Raw genomic sequence first — 22,711 nt, 5'->3', positions numbered from 1 at the left:
CTTCTGCCACGAACTGTAGGGCCAGGCTTAGCTGTTCAACATAGGCCTTCAAGCCTGGAGGGTTGGTCCTATTGCATGACTTTTCTTACATGCAAGGAAGGTACTTGCTTTGGGGACTGTGCAACCCACCCTGTACTAACGGGTGATGGCAAAACAACGCATGACACTGATCAAGGTTAGCTCACATGGAGCGGAAGACTCTTGACAATTAAGATGCCGACAGCCCTCCTGGAACCCAGTCAACACGGCTAGCTATTCTTTTTCTTATCTTATTTCCTTTACCTCTTCCTTCAGGAAACAGAAAATTAGCACCTCACAAAAACTGCATCCGAAAACCATGTTCTAATAAAGAACTGGATAAAGCAATGTTGCTCCTACCTACCCCATAAACTTCCTTCATCTAAAGATGCAGACAAAAGCTAAATGGGAATGGCTTGATGGACAAGGGCACTTGATCTGAGTTTGATTTCTGGAACCCACATAGTTGAAAGAGGGAAGTGATTGAACAAGCTGTCTACTGACCTATATACTCACTGTGGCATGTGCACACTCCACACCCTAAATAAATAAATATGAAAAGAAGGTATTATCTTTAATTAATATTTTCATTTAATCCTAATTTTACATACATGCTGGGTACACAATGTGATCTTTGTGCATATGTGTGCACTGTGGCTCAATTATGTTTAGCATCAGCAAATTTTGGAATTTAGCTATAGTAAAGAATGGGGTCTCAGCAATTTTTTAAATTCACCATGTATTTATTATTGGTATTTGCCACAGCTAGCCCAGTTTCAGGGAAGGACCTGACTGAGGTGGTCAGAGAATGAGGAAAGGACAGGAAGGCACACACATGGACAGGAAACTGGGGTTAGGTGGTCTGGGCTCTCAGATGGAGAAACATCAGCATCCCAGAAGTTCAGTATGTGCGCTTATCATACAGGGATCAGCAAGGAGGCAGGGTTTATGGTATACAGCTGGATCAAGCAGATGCTTAGCTAACCTCAGAAGGAGCCATTTCTGATGGGAAACTGTCCTCAGGCCATAGATATCCAGAGGTGAGCAGAAGAGACTCTGGGGGACATTTCTGCACACATTATCAACTGTCACCTTCATGCCCTGAGCAACGTTGGACATTTCTCTGGTGGCTTTGCCCTTCTCCCCAGAGTCTAAGATTTGGGGTCTTTGACATGGCTGTGCACATGTCAACAGCATACATTTACTCCCTCAGGTCTTCCTCTGTGTCCTACAATTCTTGTTGTTTTTAGTATGTTTTCTTGAGATTGTGTCTTGCTATACAGCCCAGGCTGGCCTTAGACTTCATTATAGTGCTGGGATTACAGGTCTGGGCCTCCTCGTCCAGCTCATAATGTTCTTATTAGCAGTGAGCAGTCAGCTTGCTGTGCAGTAAAACTAGAACACTTACTCTTCCTGTGTAACTGTAACTTTGAGCTCTTCGTCAGCCAACCTCCCTCCAACTTCCAGGATATTATGAATTCAGGGAATTCATGCTTAAGCATATAGAGAGTAGTAAAGAGATACTGAACTTTGGGACAGACACATTTGTCTATAGGTAACTCTTTCTGGGTTCTTTGTCACTGTCCAGAAAGACACAAAAACACACCCCCAAAAACACAGGGGCTGGAGAAATAGCAAAGCTTTATGATATTTAAATAAAAATAGGGGAGCTAAGAGTGCCTGAGGCTTTTCCATAGGACTTACGTTTAGTTCTCAGCACCTACATGGGACAGCTCCCAATTGTCTTTTACTCCAGCTCCAGGGAATCCAGTGAACTCTCCTGGACTTGGGAGGCATCTGTACAGGTGCATGTGCATAAATACCTCTCCGCTTACAACTTTAAAATAAATCTTTTAAAAATACCAAGCCTACTGTCAAGTCAGGGGATCCTCAGTAGAGCATTGGCCAGCATGTGTGAGACGTAGTTTTTAACAAGCAAAGGCAACACTACACACAGACAGTTCTTTATTCAAAGACAGCCTTTTAGAGCCTGTCATCCTTTCCTGTTTTCCAGCTCTAGAAGGAAATAAAGTGAGGGGGAAAAAAAAAGAAAGAATCCTAGTGAAAAAACCAAAACAAAACAAACAAGAACACAAGAAAAACCAATGCCGGACTTGATAGCAGAGACAGGAGGCCAGGTTTGAATTAGATGCTTTGTGGTGTATAACAAGGGTCCTTAGAAACTAACGATTTGTCTTGAAAATGAGTAGCAACGGGGAGACCTGTAAAGGAGGTTTTGCCTCTTTCTCTCACACATGACAAGTGTCCTTGAGGGATGTTGCTGCTGGACTCTCAAATTAAGACCAGATACGAGCTGCCTTTTCTCAGAACCATAATGTGGGTGCTGTCATTTGGTGTGTGGAGTTTACAGGGATTTGTTTAGGGTAATCAACTGAAACTATGCATATGGCATTTTGTTTGAAGTCGTCTATAAAATAAAAGGGGCATTTAAGCCAATGGGAGCGAGTTTGGTTTTGTGAGGTATGTGTAACAGAACCTCAGACTGAACAGAATCCAGTTTTCCCAGGAGATTTAAGGGGCTCTGGCATCCCAAAGCCCTTAGTGTGGACAATTAGAGAGGCTGGATAGAACATTTACACTGGTCTTTAAAGATTCATTGGTAGAGCATCTGTCTAGAATGCATTAGGACCCGAGTTAGATTCTCAGATTAAAGTGGGATTACCACAAAATTAAAGAGGAATGGAGCCAAAACGCTCACAAAGCTCTGCTAACGTCCACAAAAGCAATTTTCCATGGAGTAAGTGAATTTTGGGGAGGACATTGAGTATTTGTCAAAGGTCTATGAGGTCAGAATCATGTTGATAAAAACACTGAGACATTTTTTTTTCTGCCTTGGTGACAATTTGTCCCCAGGCTGTAAGAACAGTGGCAGGAAAGCTGAATTGGCCTTAGTGTGAGTGAACAAGTATATCCAGTTTAAACATACCCAGTTTAAACATGCCGGCATCACTGGAAGCAGTAAAGGAATTAATTTTATTAACCTTTGACCCTGAGCACACACATTTTCCTATTACTACTCTGTGACTAAGCTGAGATGCACACAGAAGCCCCTGCTCTTTCAGGGAAAAGCACTTTGATTCTGAGCCACAAGCTTAACTAGGCATTCATTTAACCACGGAGAAGCAAGGTTTACTTAATACAATCATTTGTATGTGGGTATTTTGCAGACATTTCCCCAAATAGTGAAATGGGCCTATTATTTCAAGGACCCAAAGAGACATTATTTGTCACTAATGACATAAATAAAGCTTGTAGCTCTCAAGCTAAAATCTGAAGTTCAGAAAATGTACCCAACTTACAAAAACTTTGCAGCTTCCTAAAATGTAAAGCTTATTTTCAATCACATTGGTGATATCAATAATTATTATAATAACAATAAAAGATAATATACTTTTGATATTGCTAAATAACATGTGCCAAAATTTATGACTTGTATAATTCAGTGAATGTAAACACAATGAGTGAAAGCAACCTGTGTGAAAATTCATCAGTGTTTAAGATTTCCCACCTCAGCTTATCTCCAAACTCATCAAGTGTGGCTGTAATGCTAACGAATATTTCAGTACCTGCAAGTGCTGCCTCCTCAGCTACTTATTAATGTGCAGCCAGATTCTATTATAATGTCTACCAGAACAATATATTTCAGCAGAGCAAAAAACACCACTTTTTTTTTTTTTTGAGACAGTTTCTCTGTGTAGTCTTGGCTGTCCTGGAACTCACTATAGATCAGGCTGGCCACAAACTCAGAAGTTTGTCTGTCTCTGCCTCCCAAGTGCTGGGATTAAAGGTGTCACCACCGCCTAGCCAAAATAGACACTCTTGTCTGGTATGGTAGCACACTCCTGTGACCCCAGAGTAGGGAAGGCTAGGACCAGTGGGTCACAAGTTCTAACAACCTCAGTAAAGCGCAGACCTGTCTCAGTGAACAATGAACACAAATGAAAAAGCAATCTAGCTTTTCTTTTGTAAAAAAAAAAATGTATTCATTTTATTTTACAAGTGTTTTATCTATAGCCTGTCATTTACAGACTTAGTGCAGACTACCCCTGCAATGTGGCGAGAGTGAGAGAGACAAATATGCCATTTTTCACTTTATCCAAACTGTATAGGATTTTCCCAGTAAGCTGGTACATGCGTGAAATCAACCAACTTAGCTTTTTTAGATTTTTCTCTTTGCCTATCCATGGAGTAAGAGATTAGAAAAGAATTGAGAGGAGAGATCATAAAAAGGATGTACTTTTGAAAGTTAGAGGTATAGCTCAGAGGTAGAGCACTTGCATAGAATGCACAAGACACTGGGCTTGATACCCAGCAACACACACACACACACACACACACACACACACACATACACACACCATAACAAACAAACTTTGAAGCTTAATTTTATAACATCAAGAATTAAAATCATCAGAAAAACAGAATAGAGCTACAGCTGTAGCTTGGTAGATGCTTGCCCAACTGTGCAAAGAACTGGGTTTAATTCCCAAAATACACACAGAGAAAATCAAAAACACAAACAAAAATAAGTGATTTAATTATGGGTGTTTCAGAGAATGCAAAAATTTGGGATCAACACTGTTTGCCCAATTATCTTGGATTAAGAATTTGGAAAACGCCGGGCTGTGGTGGCGCATGCCTTTAATCCCAGCACTTGGGAGGCAGAGGCAGGCGGATTTCTAAGTACACAGAGAAACCCTGTCTCGAAAAAAAAAAAAGAATTTGGAAAACAAAGACACTAAGTATTATGGAGAGAACCAAAATTAACTTAGTATTTCTGACATGTAGCCAGAGATGGCAGATGTGTCCTAGAACGACTCAGGTGGGAGGGTGCATCTGACTCTTGCTCTTACTCTTGGGACCCTTGTCCTCCTACTCCGTTGCCTTGCCAGCCTTGACATGAGGGAAGGCACCTAGTCTTATTGTACTTGTTATGCTGTGTTTGGTTGATATCCTTGAGAGCCCGGCTCCTTTCTGAAGGGAAATACAGGAGGAGTAGATCTGGGGGGGGAGGGGAGACTCCCCACGGATGTGTGCTAGCTAACCAGTGTTCTCTTACTGCTTCAGAAACTGGGTGGGATGAGCAGCAAGAAAGGAATTTTGCAGGGGGCTTTCACACCTTTAATCTGGAAGGCACCCAGGACATTTTGAACATTTCCTGGCTGTACGCAACTAGGGGAATGGCCATACCCAAGTGCAGGAGTGCTGGGAAGTCTGGTGAGGAAGGAGCTTTTGTAGGGTGTTGCTGTCTGTTCCACACAGGAATGGTTCCACCAATACTTCATGTTTAATCTTTGTGTGTGTATACACTGACATGTGCATTCTTAAGTTCTGTGTATAACTCTATTTATACCCAGACACACAGCATCTTAAGTAATGAAGAAATATATTTACACATAGATTCATGAGTCATGAAAAACTGTAATCACTGGTTAACACTAAACAACCTTGAGCACTAAAAACATGCTTTTCAAATATTTGTTGTAGCTCAGTTTCAGAGGGCATTTTCAACAGGCTTTAAGGTCCAGGGATCAAATCCTGGTCCTACAGACAAGCAATATGTGATTCTAAAGACTTCGTTTTTGAGACAAAGACTCGCTATGTAGTAGAGATTGCTCTGAAATCTACTAGGTAGCCCAGGCTAGCCTCATTTCAGGCTCTGGGATTATAGCATGTTCCATAACCCAGCTCAGATGTGGGGAATCATTTTATTAGACATGGTGAACCTCAGTTTGATTCTGCAATGTTCATAAATCTAGCACAACTCAGATCTATTTTGTTATTTTTATGTTTTTTATGATATACTTGTTGAAAGAAACACTTACTTTCAAAAGATTATGATGGAACATCTCTATTTCAAGAGCATTTCTCCACATACTTATTCCACAGTCAAACTCCCCAGGAGGAAGAACATCTCACCTCACTATAAGAAGTTAAGCCACAGCTAAGTGGACTCCTTTGACCTACTTTCTGTGACATCAAGGTTCTGACACGTGTAGGTGCTCTCAGGGGTTTAAAAGTGGCAAAGTGGAAATAAAAGCTTACTTAGGTCACACTGGTGGTCATGAAGACAAGTTTCAAGGATTGGCTAACATTTCAAAAGAGGCAGATGGAATCTAGGCTGTCTCTGCCCCCACCACCACCCCCCATGCCCCACACACTTCAGAAAACTCTAGCTCCTAGCCCAGGGCAGATGATGGAAGTTAGTTTCATTTCTCCCACTTATTATTTATAAGATATAAATAAACACTTATAACTTATAGGGTACCTTTAAAAGTAGTCCACTGGCCATATTAAAGTCAAAGGTTTTGCTCCAAGACATTTTTCAAGTAAGTTTAAAATTCAGGTTATTTATATACAGCTAGTTCGAAAAGTCTACTTCAGGAGTTATACCAGGAAATATTATTTTCAGGTCTTTTATCCCATTGGTTCAATAGATCATTCCAAGTCCTTTCATGGCAAGGTCTCCATGCTTGCTCTTTTGTGGCTGTATTCTTACCCTCAGATGACAAATAAACATAGCTGTATACATATCTGGGAGAGCGCAAGCCTGGCCTGAGGTCACAGAACATGTTACAGTGGAACCAGTCAGAAGTGAGTGGAAGGCCACTAGGAAAATCAGTTCATTCATCTTCACCATAAAGCACAGGATGACTGCAAATTATCAGCCTATTCTTAGACACCTGCCTGACTTACAGCATTTTCTTCTAATCTAATCCATTGATCTATCTCAGACCACCATCTCAACACGCAAACAGAAAGAGATTAGCCCAAGGAGCCCCACTAGGGCAGAGGCTTAGAGCCATCAAGTCCCTGACATTTACAGGTTCACAGGGTACTCTAGCTTGTCTCTAGGGCCTGTACTAACTGGAAATTTACCCCATGAATGTCTTGGTTTACTGCCCGAACAGAAGATGGGAACATTTTAGGAAGTGGAAATATTTTATTCATCCTAGCCCTAAAGTTGATGCTTGTCTTGTTTGTAAGACAAAAGTTTTTCTGGTCTTCTGGCTCAGACTATGATCTTTGCTCAGGGATGTTTGAATAAGTTGATGTCTATTATCCCTGAAATATTTACAAATGCACACTTTTTAGAGGAGTAATCTTTCCCATTCATCTGGACTCCTCAGCTTCCCACACCCAGTAGTGTTCCACTCTTAGAATTTAGTTTCTCACTAAGGACTCTACCTTGTTTTCCAACTTTCATCTCTCAGCACACACAAGAGCAGTTTTTGTCACACACACAGAAAGAGCTGATGTAATTAAACCAGCTGATGTGCCCCAAAAGTAAAGCCAGACATTCATGAAAGCTAGTCTCCAGAGGCCATTGTGAACAATGCCTATTTCAAAGCAGTGCCAAGCACTCGCTCCTCTCTACCAGTCTGGTTCCACGAGGCAGGGATGGTGTTATTAAAACCTGATGTGATGCTGATATCAAAGATTATAATGCCTTGGGGTTGAACTGATTGGAATGTCCAAGCTTTGAAAGCACACGGCAAGTGTCAATATTTATAAGCTTGGTGACACACAGAAGGTAAATGATTCTTACTTGTTAATTGAGGGGAACAAAATTAAACAAAGCTCTGCAAGTTTAGATTGAGTCTCCACATAAAATTTGTATGTAAAAGTGAGAAGAAAGTAAAACAGTGTTCACTAATGGGCAAATGAGCAAAATTTGGAAAGCTAATAGCTATGAATTGTGAGGAGCTTGAGCCATTAAGAAGAAAGTCTTTGTAAAGTTTGAGTCACAAGCACACCATTCTGCTGACTTACTACCATAAGTCAAGAAGCAAATGTGCCAAGTAACATCTGACAAGTTCACAGTTGTCAGGAGCCACAGTAGATTCCTAGCTACTGAGTCTGGCTACTGACTTCCCAGGGCCCGAGAATTTACCAGTTACCACTTCTGATGGAGCTCAGGATGTTTGTGCATGTTTTCTGTGAAGCTTCTGTTTCTTGATTGTATGTCATCACCATTATGGATGAAAGTATCCAGAATCACATTTGATAGGTTTCTGGATGGAAGGCCAAGCTACTGTAAATCAAATTTCCAAAATCATGGAAGAAAATTGCTGCACGTGCCTTTATTTTTCTGTTGTTCCAAATCAGAAATCTTCTAGAATTTGCATACTTATATAGCTAACTCATTTTCTTGGCTAGTGGAGCCAGAGAGAAAAGCTGAAAATCCAGACTGGACTCAGAATCCAAGTACTGGCTTTAATGTTTCACTTCCTGGCAACTAAGCCATTGACTTCTCTCCAGCTTGTAGGCTGTGCGAAGGAAGCTTTCTTTCCTGGATGAAATACCTCTACCATGCTTGGCTCTTAGTATCAAAGCACTGGACGCTACAGTAGAGCTGTTCCTAAGGTCTATTCCACCATAAGACAAGGGCCAGGAGGTCAAGTGCATGACTCAGGAAGCTCACTTGGAAGCTTGGATACTTACTTTAGTTTTACAGATTATACAATGGGCCTAGAAAGTTCCAAAGTGATGCTAGTACTGTCAGTCTATAGCATAGCTATGAAGTTGACAGCGCTGCAAGGGGGAAGTGACACAAGCGAGCCTATTCTTCTCATTGTGGTTGGGTTCCTCAGGCTGAAACCCTAGCTAAGGCAGTTGGCCAATCACAAGGTGGCACGCAACTGACCTGACTGGGAGTATCCTAACCAACAGGGCTGTTTTAAAAGACTACCTTTTTGAGAGGGCAAGCATTTGGCACATTCCATCTTCACAGCAAAAAAATAACTCATTGACTACTGGAAAACACTACATTTGCTCCAGAAAAGAAAGATCAACCCATCTTCTGAATTGTTTTCAACATGGCTGACACTCCTTCTACATATTCCCTCTCAGTATGTGAGGAAGACAGTTTTCCAGGTACTTGATTTAGGTGGGCTAACGGAATCTGGCAGTGGCCCAGAATGATATAGAAATTGGTAATGTTCATTAAATTACTGCTGTATACCATGATAACTTTGGGTTAAGTATTATTAGGGGTTAGAGACACAATAGGTGACTTGTTTCTTAATGGCATTTTCTTCTCAGCTTTCTCTCCCACTCCTTTTTATTTAGATAGCATTTTGTACTGCAGCTCTAGCTAATCTGGAGCTCACTATGTAACCCAGGCGGGTAGAGGGTTGTAGGCACTTTCCTGCCTCAGACTTGAGGATGCTGTGATTATTGGATTGAGCCGCTCACTGCACAGCTCTCTGCTCCATTTTCTGATCCTGTACAATTGTCTCTGTCAATCCCTCCTGTGGTCTTCCCCTCACCTACACCCTGCTCTGTGAGAAGCTATTCAATGAATACAGTTGCCTTAGATAACATCCTCTGAAATCCAATGAATAGACCAACTCATTGTTGTCTGCAAGGCACCATTAGCAAACTAGGAGCACTCTCGGCTGAATTCTCCTCACACAGTTAAAGAGTACGGCAAAGATGGGAACATGCAGAGGAAGCTGAACAGGTAAGTCCAAGCTCAATGGCTCAAGCCAGTCAAGCTTGCTAGCTTAGCTGCATTGTCTATCCCAACTCCTGTGGCAGCAGCAACACCTTCTAGGGCCGCTTGTTAGATGCAGGACCCATTAGGTCCCATTGCAGGAGAAGTAATTTGAAGCCTGGATTTTCCAGTCACTTGACTGAGGGAGGAGCTTCTAGCACCAGGTGAGCAAGGATGAGGACTGAGCACAGCCTCAAAGTGAACAGCTGCCTTCTCTCCTCTGTTCGCTGAACCCTGAGCTAACTTTTGACATTTGTTTCTCCTTCATTCCTCACCACGGCCCGACACTGACCTTTGACTTCTAAGTGCCGTTCCCTTTGTTGCCCTTGACTCTCCAGGGTTCCACCTCTCCAGCCCTGAGATGCTACTCTGTTCACCCACAAAGACTTTTTTCACTACGACATGGCGAGAAAGGTCATGCCTTTCACAGTCAGCGCTTGAGCCATGCCATACCACACACCTATAGCAGACATTAATAATCTTTCCTCTTGTAAGGAGAGGGGCTCTTGTCCAAAATTACACAGACCGAAGAAGAAACTGGATGAACCCACATAGAGTTTCTGTAAATGTTTTTTGTGTTTTCTCTTGAAGTACATTTTTACTTTCAAGATCTTGTGTATCTAAACATGCAAAACTAATGGGAAGAGACTTTTGAGCAGGTGTTAGGGGTATTTTCAGCATCTGTACCGAGCTTTCCAATATCTCAAGGGAGCAAAATAGGGCATCCGAATGGCAGCCACTCAACAAGACCAACCCGCCTTTCGCCTTGTAAACAGAAAGGGACTCCTCTGCACTCAGTAAAATAAAGCAGGGTTGCTGGGAGAGAGAATAGACTGGCATGGTTAAACATGAATATTCAAGACCATGAGTCACAACTCCATGAATCAGAGGGTCTCCTGTATTTGTTCTTGGCATTGTGGACTGGGGACAACTTGCCATGATTAATTAATCCATGGTGCTGAGGCAGAAGGTGAAATAATTTGTGCACAGTCACAAAGTCAGTCATTCTCAGGCTCTGTGTTAGTGTCAGAGTGCTTCCCTTCCAGACACAGAGAAAAGACAGAACCTGAGTTTTCCTTTTGAGACTGTTGTTCTAGTGATCCACCCTCCTCACTCCACAATCCCTGAGACTGTCTAAAATGAGGCAGGTGGCTGCCAGCCCTCCTTACTTCATACCCTAATGACATCATCTACAGTATCTCTCGTCCATGGAAATTCCACCTACTGACATCCAGTAGATCCTGTTCATCTAACTCAGGCAGGGGCAGACACCCATGGGAGCCCTCCTGAGGCTTGCCTGCCTAGTGCAGGATAGAGGAGGCTAAGTCCAGTTAGGATATTGTGCTTAGCTGCTTGCATCTGTTTCCCACCATCTTTAGAGAGGTTTTCACCAAGGCTGCTTTCAGCAATGCCTTCATTGTCTATCACAATAGCGGGAAGGAGGAACTTCAAACCCACAAGTTTCCATGATTCCTTCTGTTAACTATTTAAAGGTTCCAACTCAGAACAAACAAAAAGGAACCATCTTCAGAAAGGTGCCATTTTTTTTTCAAGCAGAATTTGTGCAACAGAGAATGATCTCTTACTTTGCTATGGAAACCATTGGGTGTAGTGACTGCCCTGGTCCAGGCTGTGTCACTTCTACTGTGTCCTCTCACTGAGTGATGAGAGGAGGAAGCAGATCATAGGTGCAAAGTGCCATTTTCACTTTGTACTGTGTGACAACAGCATCGTTACTGCTGGAACTGCAAATGCTGCTACATGCTTCTGTTGGGCTGTGCATCCGGCACCCACCCCTGCTCACCTGCATTGCTCCAGGACCAAAATTGGCTGGGGAGAAAGAAGTTCTATTTCTTTGGGTGGGTATATTGTTTTGGCAGAAGAGGAGCAGAGATCAATCTATACTGTGACATAACTCAACCATGCCCATTTTGAAATTAATTACATTACTTCCCGATCTTCACAAAACACTGAAGATGGGATCACTATTCTGGGGACATAGGTTTTCCTCATTAATATCATTATTGAAATACTTCAAGCTTCCCTTAAGGACACTGGGAATAAGATGCCAAGTGCAGACAGTGGATTGACTGAGATTCTTTGTAGCATCTTTCCACACTGGGGCTTTGTGTGCTTTGCTGTCTATGATCACTCCTTAGTGTTGGTACATTTGCTTCTCCTCACAGCCCTGCACATCTCTTCCAACATCCTTGAGCGACACAGACCGATAACAGGTTAGGCATTATGAGTCTGGAGCTTCAAACCAGGAAGAGACATCTCAAGCACAGCCGATAGGAAGGTCGACCAGCACATTGTCAGGACAGATGCTTGGGTGTGCATTCTCTATCGGTTTCTTACTTTGCTTACTTTTTGCTAGACAGCTAACAGTGAAGTCCGAAAAGACTCGGATTATGTTCCAAGGACACACGCCTACATTCCTGCTTTGCCATAGTCCACATCTAGAAGCTCCCATCCCACCCAGACATTGGACTAACCAGCCCCACCACTGGCTATTCCTCACTCACTTCCCTCTCTTCTAATTTCCATAATTGTGATTGAGCAGGCTTTGCTTGAGCACCTGTATGAGGAACTTCACTAGGCTCTAGGGTGATAGAGGGCCGAAAAAGTGCTCCCTTTTGAGTTGATACTTATGGAAAACACTGGATACAACAGTTTCAGAAGTGTGCAGGCAGCTGCTCTCATCCTATGGAGAACACTGGATATAACAGTTTCAGAAGTGTGCAGGCAGCTGCTCTCATCCTATGGAGAACCCTGGATACAGCAGTTTCAGAACTGTGAAGGCAGCTGCTCTCATCCCTAAAGGATGGGCAGACTCACACTTTGAGTAGCAGCACGGTGTCCTGGAACATATCCATTACTTTTCTAGGCTAATAGTACATTGGACACCACAGTGGAGTTGAACATCTGTCTTTAAAGATAAAGAACATATTGGACAGTCAAGTCAAAGGAGAGTTCGACGTGGTCACTCAGCAACCGCATCTTAGCTAGCACTCCCCTATACTGGCCCTCCATCTAGCTTCTGAAAACTTAATGTATGTTGGTAATAACTGAGCCGGATTTGTCAAATGTTCAAGTGATTCCTTATACCTTATATTCTAGCAGAGATATATTTATAAGATATTATAAGGTATACTTATATTCTAATAAAGATACATCTATTCTTTTCACAGATAAAACACCTTTCATGTTCACAACTTAGCACAGGTCCCTGGCATAGATAATCAATTGTATGCCTTCAACTCAATATAAGGAACTCTCTGCCTTCCTTTGTCTCCTGTAGGATAACAGAGAAAGCTGACGCTGAAATTCACACTGGGGTCTCCTGACTTGCAGGCTGGTGGCGATTTCCCCTGGAAAATTAGATTCTTTTCATTTTAGTATGGTTGTTTGTAAAGAGTTACCAGTGCAAGCAGCCAAATACAGATGTTGAAAATGCACAAATGAATTTAACACAGAAAGAAGCAAAGAGGAGATATACTTTGGCCTGGTTTTCAACCTTCTAATTGGCTCTGCTCACTACAATGCAATGAAATGCTGCTTTCAGACTTCCTTACTCGAAGATAGACAATCCAGGGAAAACATACTGAAACGGTGACTGGCTGCCCTGGCATGGCGGTCTGCTGAAGTGCTGTAGAAGAAGAAGTGCTGCTTTTGACAAAACCTTTAACGGAATCATAACCAACAACTTTAGGGGAAAAATCTATAAAATAAATAAGATTTAATGACAGGAGAAAGCTCCAAGAATATGCTGATTTTTAACATTTAAGACAGTGTTTTAACAAAAGTAAGTAGGGAGGTTTGATCAGCTCATTGAACAGTGTGAACTTTTTAAGACACACACAGATACACAGACACAAATCACAACTGTAAATAGATAAGGAATAATTTCTGGCGAGTATTCTCCCCATTGGACAGAAATTGGGAAATGTAATTTTTCTAGGTTGGAAGCACAGAGGAGAGGGAGGTGAGAATTGCCTTTTTTTCTTGGAAATTCATCTGGCCATGCATCACTGTTTTGTCTGATCTGGGAGCAAGGCCACAGAACACCAACCAGTGCTAGACTGGTGGCCATGAGGAACTTTTGTGTTTAGTATAATGGTGACACCCATTTTCCTCCATATTCTGACCTCTTTTCATTTCTGTTGCCATTTGCTAAAAAAACCACACTTTTAAGTTAAACTAGAATAGTTATAAATGACATAACACTGTCTGTTGACTGCCTAGTTTATCACTCATATCTTCTCCATTCATAACACAAACACAACTTAATTTGTAGTGGTTGCATGCCCAGTTTTAGGTAACATTTCTCAGTTTCCCTGGTAGTGATGTGCTTGCATGTCTGAATGCTTTCCAGTGAGATGTCATGAAGAAAGATAATATCGGGTTACTGATTCCATGAGAGAGCAGTTGCTGTTTGAAAAAGATCGTGGCTCGAGGACCTTCAGCAGCCACCTTGGGGCACAAAGTGCTGTCACAGGTGGATTGTGCCATGCTGTAGACAGAGGAAGGAGGCCTGGCCTCACAGTGACTACCGTTACAAGCTGCACTTTCATGTTTGTGTGTTAGATGCCTGTCTTCCATTATGACAGTAGGCCGTATTTTGATTTCTTTTATATGCAGTCAAATATCACTGACGTGTCTTAACTAAAAGTAATGTTTTTCTTTCCCTCACTCAATAACAACTCTAGGTTTAAAATGTTAGGAAAACATTTGTTTTTTAAACCCAAACAGAGGCATTTGGTTTATATTTGGAACAGGACAACAACAGTCTGTGTTTAGTGAGAAATTTGGAGAAATAAAGAATTAGAGCCCTGAGCGTTGGCTCAACATTGAAGAACAATGACTGCTCTCCTAGAGGGTCCTGGGTTCAATTTTCTGCACCCACATGATGGCTCACAGTCATGTAGCCCCAGTTCTAGGAGATTTAACACTCTCTCCTGGCCTCTGTTGGGGCAGGCACCATGTATGTATGTGGTACACAGATATACTTGTAGACAAAATACCAATATAAAGTAAAATAAATGTATAGAGAAAGACATAGATAATGTGTAATTACAGTGTAGGGACCAGTGGGATGTGAACCTCTCTTTTCATATAGTAAGTTCTCAACTACACTTTTTAAAAGATTTATTTATTTATTTTATGTATGTGAGTATGTATGTAGCTGTACAGATGATTGTGAGCCTTCATGTGGTAGTTAGGAGCTGAATTTTAGGACTTCTGCTCACTTTGGTTGGCCCTGCTCCCTTTGGTCAACTCCGCTTGCTCAGTCCCTGCTTGCTCTGGCCCAAAGATTTATTATTATGCATAAGTACACTGTAGCTGACTTCAGACGCATCAGAAGAGGGCATCAGATCTCATTACAGGTGATTGTGAGCTACCATGTGGTTGCTGGAATTTGAACTCAGGACCTTTGGAAGAACAGTCAGTGCTCTTACCTGCTGAGCCATCTCACCAGCCCTTTCAACTAGATTTTACTAATGTTTAAATTTAACTAAAGTAGTTTAAAGTTCCTCCGTCAATGAAAATATGTTACAATCATTCATAAGCCATGGGAATGAAAAACAAAACTGAGCTCTTTATAACCTCCCAGATTCAAGTGACTTTTATCATAGTATATGATGATGGTTCTTTAGCCTCCTTATAAAATGGGAACAGTAACTGAACAATAGGCTCAGGCAGACGGCCCACACTCTTTTTGAGTTTTCCTTCCAAAGGGTATTGGTCATGGTCTACAGCCAAAGATATGAAAACTCTGTCAACATGAAGATCCTAAGTACATCAGTATATTCAGAAAACACTGATACTATTGTGTTACTTAAATATAAAATCCTGATGTTGAACAGACAGGCTGTAGCACCAGCAACTCCTACACATGAATCTTGATACATTTTAATTTTTTCAAATTTTCTTGCCTTATATTTTTACTGGTTGGAAAAACATCAGCACTCAGAAGGTTGAGGCAGTAAGAATGTGAGTTCTAGGCCAACACGCATTACAGAGTAGGGGCGTGTCTCAAATAAAACCAAATAATAACAAACAAAACACTTAAAACATATCATGATTACCTGTAGCTAGCTTTTCTTTTCCCTTTTCACTATTATAAATCTTGTTTTTAAAGATTTATTTATTATTATATGTATGTACACTGCCATTGTCTTCACACACACCAGAAGAGGGTATTAGATCCAATCACAGATGGTTGTGACCTATCATATTGTTTCTGGGATTTGAACTCAGGACCTTCGGAAGAGCAGTTGGTGCTCTTACCTGATGAGCTATCTCTTCAGCCCTGAATATTATAAATCTTATCTGATTTAATTTTCAGTTGCAAAGAGGAACACTGCTTTTACTTAAAGTGCATTTTTTAAAATTTAATCTCAGGGAGGGGCATCAAGATTTTTATACGTTATAGGAATTTTAAAAATAATTTGTTTTTCTTGTCTCTATTTTGCCTTCAACTAAGATTTATAAACTCAGATGAATATGCAGTTGGCATTCTATTCTTGGATGTATGAAATGGAAGCCATTGTCAATTACTAAAATCTAAAGTAATCATCAATAAGCTAGAAAAGTTTAGAAAGAAAAACCTATGAATCCACAAGTCAAAATACTTCCTTTAATTGGATTTATGTTTAGCCACTGTGAAATTAAAGTTGCTTGGTAACGCTGCCTAGTCTACACCATGATTCTCAAACTGCTTCATATGGTATCACAAAAAAGGAGGATAGTGCTGCCATGAAAGTCTTTGGGCTGCGCAGACATGGCTACTGATGGCCCAAGAACACTCTGGTCATCGTAGCCATACATGGTCCTCACCAGGCAGAGAAGGGACAGATCTGGACCCCCCTGTGGTATGTGTACGGCTTGACACATCTCAACCTACTTAAGCTTCGTAGTCAGTGAGGCGACTGGGATGCTGTGACCCAGGGTCAAACGGGCTGCACTGATTTATAAGTACTGTGACAATTAATTTGCAAATATAAGATTGAAGTATTAAAAATAGAAGATTTTCTTAAAGGGCTTAATTGTTCTATTTCCTTCTATTTTTCTGTTTGGTACTGGACATCTAACGCAGGGCCTTGCAGACAAAACAAGTACTCTGCCACTGGGCTGCATCTTCACTCACAGTGTTTTGTCTTTTGTTTTAGTTTTCTCTCAATAAAACAGAAGTGTTCTGATAGGGAAACAACAAGGATCACTAGGTTGGTCACTGCAATCTCTGCCTCATAGAACCAAAGAGCAAGAGAAGTGAAAAGTTAGAATAGACTAGAGTTGTTTCCTCCTCATTTTAGAACTGAACCGTTGAGGCCTTGAGGAGAATCATGTACATGCTAAGGGTGTTCTATCATGCATTGCCAGTCTGTTGCCTGAGACCTTACACAAAATGCATGGTTTGATGACACTGGTGATGTGTATTACGCATAATTCAGAGCAACATCCTTCCATGCTTATTTATTTTAATACTTTTTGTTTTCCACTAATGCCTGCTCTGTTTCCAATTGAGGAACTTCGTCGATGTCACACAGAGGACTTAGAGACGCCCTTTCCTACCTTCTCCAGTGTGTACAGAACCCTTTCAAGTAGAGGCTTCCAGGAGACAGGACATCAATGAGCTGGGAGGGAGAAAGAGGAAGGCACTTGACTACAGGTTTCACCTAAAGAGAAATGGTGTGCAGAGTCATGTCAGGCCACCAGCCCATCCATTGGATGGCCACAGAGTCAAGAGAGGGCCCAACCCTGATTGCCTAGGCCCCAGAAGAAGGGGTACTTCCTTCTCATTCTCACTCTATTTCTGACATCTCTCCTCTACAAATTGGTGAGCCCACAGTTTTAATCATAAAGTATTTATGTTCCTATGTTTTTTACATGTAATTAAAAAGTGAATGTCAGAGCTGATGGGACATCTCAGAAGATAGAAGCACTTTCTATGCATACCTAACAACTCAAGTTTGAGTTCCAGAACCCGTAAAAGTAGAATAAACTTGTTCTCTGACCTACACATATGTTCCCCCCACACAGACACAGACACAGACACAGACACACAGACACACAGACACACACACACACACACAACCCCGCTAAAAAGAAGGTGTTGTACTCTGTCCTGTAGAATACAGACATCATAATTGATACACACACATCTTCACCATTCCTGCATATTTTATCAGACAGCTTGCTCTTCTTAACAAACAATTAGAAGCTTAGAAGCAAAGATGTTCTTTCTACTCTCAAAGCATTCTCTGCAGGTTCACCTCCCTGGGAGAACTTCGGGTTTGTTTTTAGATACATGTTTGGTACCCTTGCTTTAATGAGACTACTGCTAAAATAGTACCTTCCCTTTCTACATTCTCTTCCTTCTTTCCTGTGTGTGACACAGTCACTATAGCTGATTGAAAAATTCCCTCACTAAGGCCAAGTCTGTATTTCCATTTTCTCATGGGAGCAGTAACAGCTGGTCTTGGGTTAGTGTGTGGTACAGGAGGGAAAGCACTTCCGTTACTTGTACTGCTTTGGTTTCTCTGGGGAAGAGATAGATCTAGTTAGCTCTTGTGCTTGTCAGTGGAAATGTCAGGTCATTCTTCCCTGAGACTAGCTTAGCTCTTGTCTCATGGGTTGATGGTGAATTTTACCTTTATACTTGCAAGTGTACATAAATGACAGCTGTTGACATTGCTGAACCCAGTAGAAATTAATGTACATACCTGCAACCTTGCTTGTTTCTTTCCTACTGACCCTACCCCCTGACATCCGGCTCAGTTGGTCTCTATTTCTTCCTTCCAGAGACACATACTTATCTGCTTTTTCCTTTCACTCTTTCCTAAAATCGTTCTAAGAATTTTTTAGCGATGTCACGTAGGAAAGGCTCAAAGCTTCTTGGGTTAGAGACTTATGGGAATCACAGAAAACTTACTTCATGCTAATCTGGCTAAATTAAGAGGGACCATGCTAGGCATGATGACACATATCTTTCATCCCAGAATTCAGGAGGCAGCTGCAGGCAGAGCTCTGTGAATTTAAGACTAGCAAGTCCTCATAATGAGTGAGGCCTTGTCCCAAATCACACAGACAAACAGACAGGCTGACATAAAAACAAACACACAAGCATATGACTCTAATGAAGGTGTCAGTATATGCCTAGTGCCAGTTTAGGTCTTGCATTTCTCTCACAGGTGTTGAGACTTTGATCACTAGCTGTCATGCTCTGAGAAGTTATGGGATCTTTGGGAGACAGACAGGTGAGAACATGGTAGGTCACTGGAGCCATGACCTTGAACGGAGTGAGTTGGGATCTAAACCCCTTTACTTTCTGCTGCCAAGAGGCAATCACTCCCCTTTCAACACACAGTCTTGCCTTAATAGACCCTGACAACACATGTATCATGCAGCAGGTAGAGAATGAACCAAAACCTCTCAAATCAGGAGCCCAAGTATCTTTCTTCCTGAAGGCTCTGGGTGTAGATCAGAGGGGAGGGGTGCAGCCTGGAAGGGACCTCAGCATGGGAGAGGACCTGGTGTCAATCCACAGCCTTAAAAAACAGGCGAAAGAAAGCAAATACCATTCTGTTCATTCAGGTACTAAGACACTCTTCCATGCTGACAGACCATGTTTTCTGCCATTCAAAATCCAATGCCTTCTCACCCTTGGATCTCATGTTAAAACAGTTATAGTTTAAAAAACTCCCTGATATTTGGCCAATGAATTTCACCATCACTAAAATGCTGGGTTCTTTTTGGTGTGCCAAGAAAATTTAGACTCCAGTAAAGGTTTCTTTAACTTCTTTCTGTCTCTTCTGTATCTACCTCACTTCCGTAGAAACTCTGTGTTCCATCTCTGGACTCTTGGGACTGCCTGTGCATTCCTCTGCCAGTGGACAATTTGTTCCTTTCCAAAGTTCACTTGGAATCTGGAAGCTAGCTTAGTGGACACTACTGCAATAAAACACTAGCCTAGATGGTGATATAACATCTTTTAGGGATACTGCCTCATCCTAATTGTATTTTGAAAAGTGAGTTGACTGTAGAGAGAGGGGAGGGGCGGCAAAACACTTGCTTAGTATGCTCGAGGCCCTGGCTTCAGTCTCCAGCATCAGAAGGAACAAAATGAATTGACTACCCCAACCTTTCATGTTTGGCGGTTTTTAAGCTCCTGAAGACAAGATCTTTTCTAATTTGCATGTCATTGTAGGCTGTGAGAAGATTGGGACATTTAAATACTTTTTCAAATAGCATGAGATCTTTCATCCTTAGAAGTCTTTCTTTTCTCACTAAGCCCCAAATTCAAGACAATTTCATTCAGTAGAAAAAAGAAGAAAGAGAAAAAGAAAGAGAATGAGAAAAATGAGCAAATCGGGTTTTATTACCAATCATTCTGAAAGCCATTTCTTAACTTTTAAACTATTCTCTCCCCGGGGAATGGATAAGGCATTTGATTCAGAACCAGTCTCTCAGCCTTCCAGAATGTAGGGGTGAGCTGAGATGCCAGGGCGGAAGGAGAATGTAGGGGTGAGCTGAGATGCCAGGGCAGAAGGAGGAACCCACTTCAAGATGGACCGTTCTTGTCTTTTCGGAGACAGCCCTGGATGTCATGAGGGTGCCAGCTGCAGGGCTAACGCTGGCTATTGCTCTGGGAGATAAATTTAAGCTCGCAAAGGGAGAGACCAGCGTTGGGGTTTTGTCTTGATAGTATTTTCGCTCTTCTAGTACCATTCTCTGTCTCTTGTCTCCAAGATCCTCTCCAAAGACACCACGCCTCAGCGCCCCTCCCTTCCCTCCTGGACGGGTGTTTGCAGAACTCATAGAACATCCTGTCACACTGGGGTGGACTCTTGAATGAGTCATCTGCAGATTGGGGCTCTGGCTTGAGTGTATTATCAGTCTAAAGCTAGAATTCTTTAACTTTTAGAGTCGTGGATGGCTGGGGACTTTTGTTCTCTGACATCCTGTTAGGAGACGAATGAGCAAAGGCCTCTGCTAACAGTTGGAGGGTTAAAAGAAGAAAGAAAGCAAAGGTAAACAAAAACAAATAAGCTAGCAAACCTAACAAGAGCAAGCTGAACAGACTGGCTAATTTTTTTTCTTTATTAAAAAGAAGAAGAAAAAGAAGAGAAAGAGGAAGAAGGAGGAAGGGGAGGAGGAGGTGGAGGCTGGAGAAATAACTCAGTTAGTAAAGTGCTTCAAGAGCTTACCATTCAAGTCTGAGGACTTAAATTCAATCCCCAGTATCCATATGCAGAGCATACTAGTGGCACATGCCTTTAATCCAAGCATTTAGGAGGCAGAGGTGTCATATCTGAGTTCAAAGTCAGCCTGGTCTCCAGAGAAATCCTGTCTTTGGGGAGGGAGAAAGGGGAGGGAAATAGAAATAGAGAGGGAGGGAGGGAGGGAGGAAAGGAGGGAGAGGAGGAGAGAGAGAGAGGGAGAGGGAGAGGGAGAGAGAGAGAAGAAGAGGGGAATAAAGGTAGTTATTTGTATATCTATTTAACATGGGTTTTGAGCCCAGAAGCTGTATAGGGAATCACACATAATTAATGTTAGTTTCTGCCAATAGTATTTCATTCCATAGGATCCTAGGGTGATATCATTAAGAAGCCTTCGATGTATGCAGCTATGCATATCTTGGGTTATCCATCTTTCAGCTAGGGTATTGACATTCATTCAACAAACCTTTAAGGAGCCTTCCTATGTATACCAAAGGCTATGAGGAATGCACAGGCATCAAGTGTCTGTACCTTGGGAGCTAGTGGTCTTCTTTCTGCAGAGAAACACAGAGAAGATGAGCTTGAGAGTTATGTCATCCCCTCCTTTCTCAAATGGGTATAGTGTAGTATGAACCACAGCCTCTAATGATAAAACCTGATGTGACCTGATGTGTACAGAGACTGTTTCCTCCATGTTTTACTGGAGTTTAAGTTGTTTTTCCCAAGTTGGCACATGTGGTGAGTAGGTGGAAGACTAGCCACCAATTCAGTCAGTTACATGCTGGGTCCCCTTGCCAGGAAGCCTCCCAGCATCCCTAGAAGATCAGGCTGGGTAGGAGGTGGTTTCTGCCATCTCACCAGGCTTTCTCCATGGCTTATGAGTCTGCCATTCTGGTTTAAATGATGGAAAACACATTTTGCTCTAAGAGAATAGAAGTTGGTGAATGATGCCCAAGGACTCCTAGAAAAACATCTGTGGAAGTCTATGTTTTGCAGCTCCATCCTGTGTTTTAAAATAAATGTTTTATAAACTAGTCAATGTTTCTAGTAAGAAGAAATAGGTGGGAGGGGCTGGTAGTGAGAACAGGGATCTGCTGATTTGTCACCGGATAAGGGAAAGTGTGCCATTCCCTGGCAGTTGCATGTATGTCTTAGTATTTGTTCCCTGTTGACTTTTCAGTTAGAATCCTCATCATATCGAAGCCAACCATCTATTTGTATTGTACTTGTATTCCTATTGTCTTTGTAGGGATATGAAGCTAGCATCTTATTTTAAAGATGGTAATACTGGAGCGGCAAATGCTAGCATTTGCCTTTTTCCTGTTCATGGGTCATACTCTTGTAGTTGTCTCTGATTTTTCTTTTTATTTATTTTTTGTTTGTTTGTAGTGGGAGGGCAGTGTATGTAGCTATGTAGCCCAAGCTGGCCTGGAATCTCCCTGTCTCTGACTCCCCACGGCCCCCATGCCTGGCTTACAGATTTTGTTTTGTGGGGACCATCTGTTTCCCTTTGGAATCCAGTGTTCTAGAAACCCCCACATTTCTCCCCACTCTCACTTCATATGGAAACATAATTTAGAGTAAATTTGCTTCCTATTCCCCCAGCAGAAGTGGTGGCTTCAAAGGCTAATAAATGCCCAAAGGTGGATCAGTCAGGACCAGTGAGACTTAGTCTGGGGGCTTTGCTGTCTGTGTTGGAGAGCAAGCCAATTCTCTGTTCTCTATTGATCTAAAGCTGAGAGGAAGTGAAGCTGGAGTTGCAGTAGCCACGTGTAAACACAGGCACATAAGCTTGGGGCTTTCCATGGCAGACATCCAAGAGATTTCAGAGAACATAGACCAGGTGCCTTCTACTAAGCTGCAGCACAGCTCCAAGGGAAGTGGATCTCATTCCTCCGTATTTTCATTGTTAAACCCAAGCGTTCTTTGTGGCCTAGGGAGATTCGGACTG

The 22,711-nt window shown here is 42.0% G+C and overlaps 1 protein-coding gene across 9 annotated transcripts in view; it reads right to left on the bottom strand.

Annotated features, from left to right (window-relative positions):
* Positions 1–22,711, bottom strand: part of Sulf1 (sulfatase 1) — a 168,234-nt gene that overhangs the window by 75,684 nt on the left and 69,839 nt on the right. For 2 of the 9 annotated variants that reach the window (XM_031366872.1, XM_031366870.1), the window contains one exon: positions 17,114–17,175. The exons of 6 other annotated variants lie outside the window; for them this stretch is intronic. The gene's annotated coding sequence lies outside the window, so the exon portion shown is untranslated. Of the gene's footprint in view, positions 1–17,113; positions 17,176–21,226; positions 21,315–22,711 lie in introns of all 9 variants that reach the window. One more of the 9 variants, XM_031366871.1, reaches the window with a different exon arrangement.

This window comes from Mastomys coucha, unplaced genomic scaffold (assembly GCF_008632895.1).
Source record: "Mastomys coucha isolate ucsf_1 unplaced genomic scaffold, UCSF_Mcou_1 pScaffold14, whole genome shotgun sequence".
NCBI lineage: Eukaryota > Metazoa > Chordata > Mammalia > Rodentia > Muridae > Mastomys > Mastomys coucha.
This window is presented reverse-complemented; position numbering and strand designations above follow the sequence as displayed.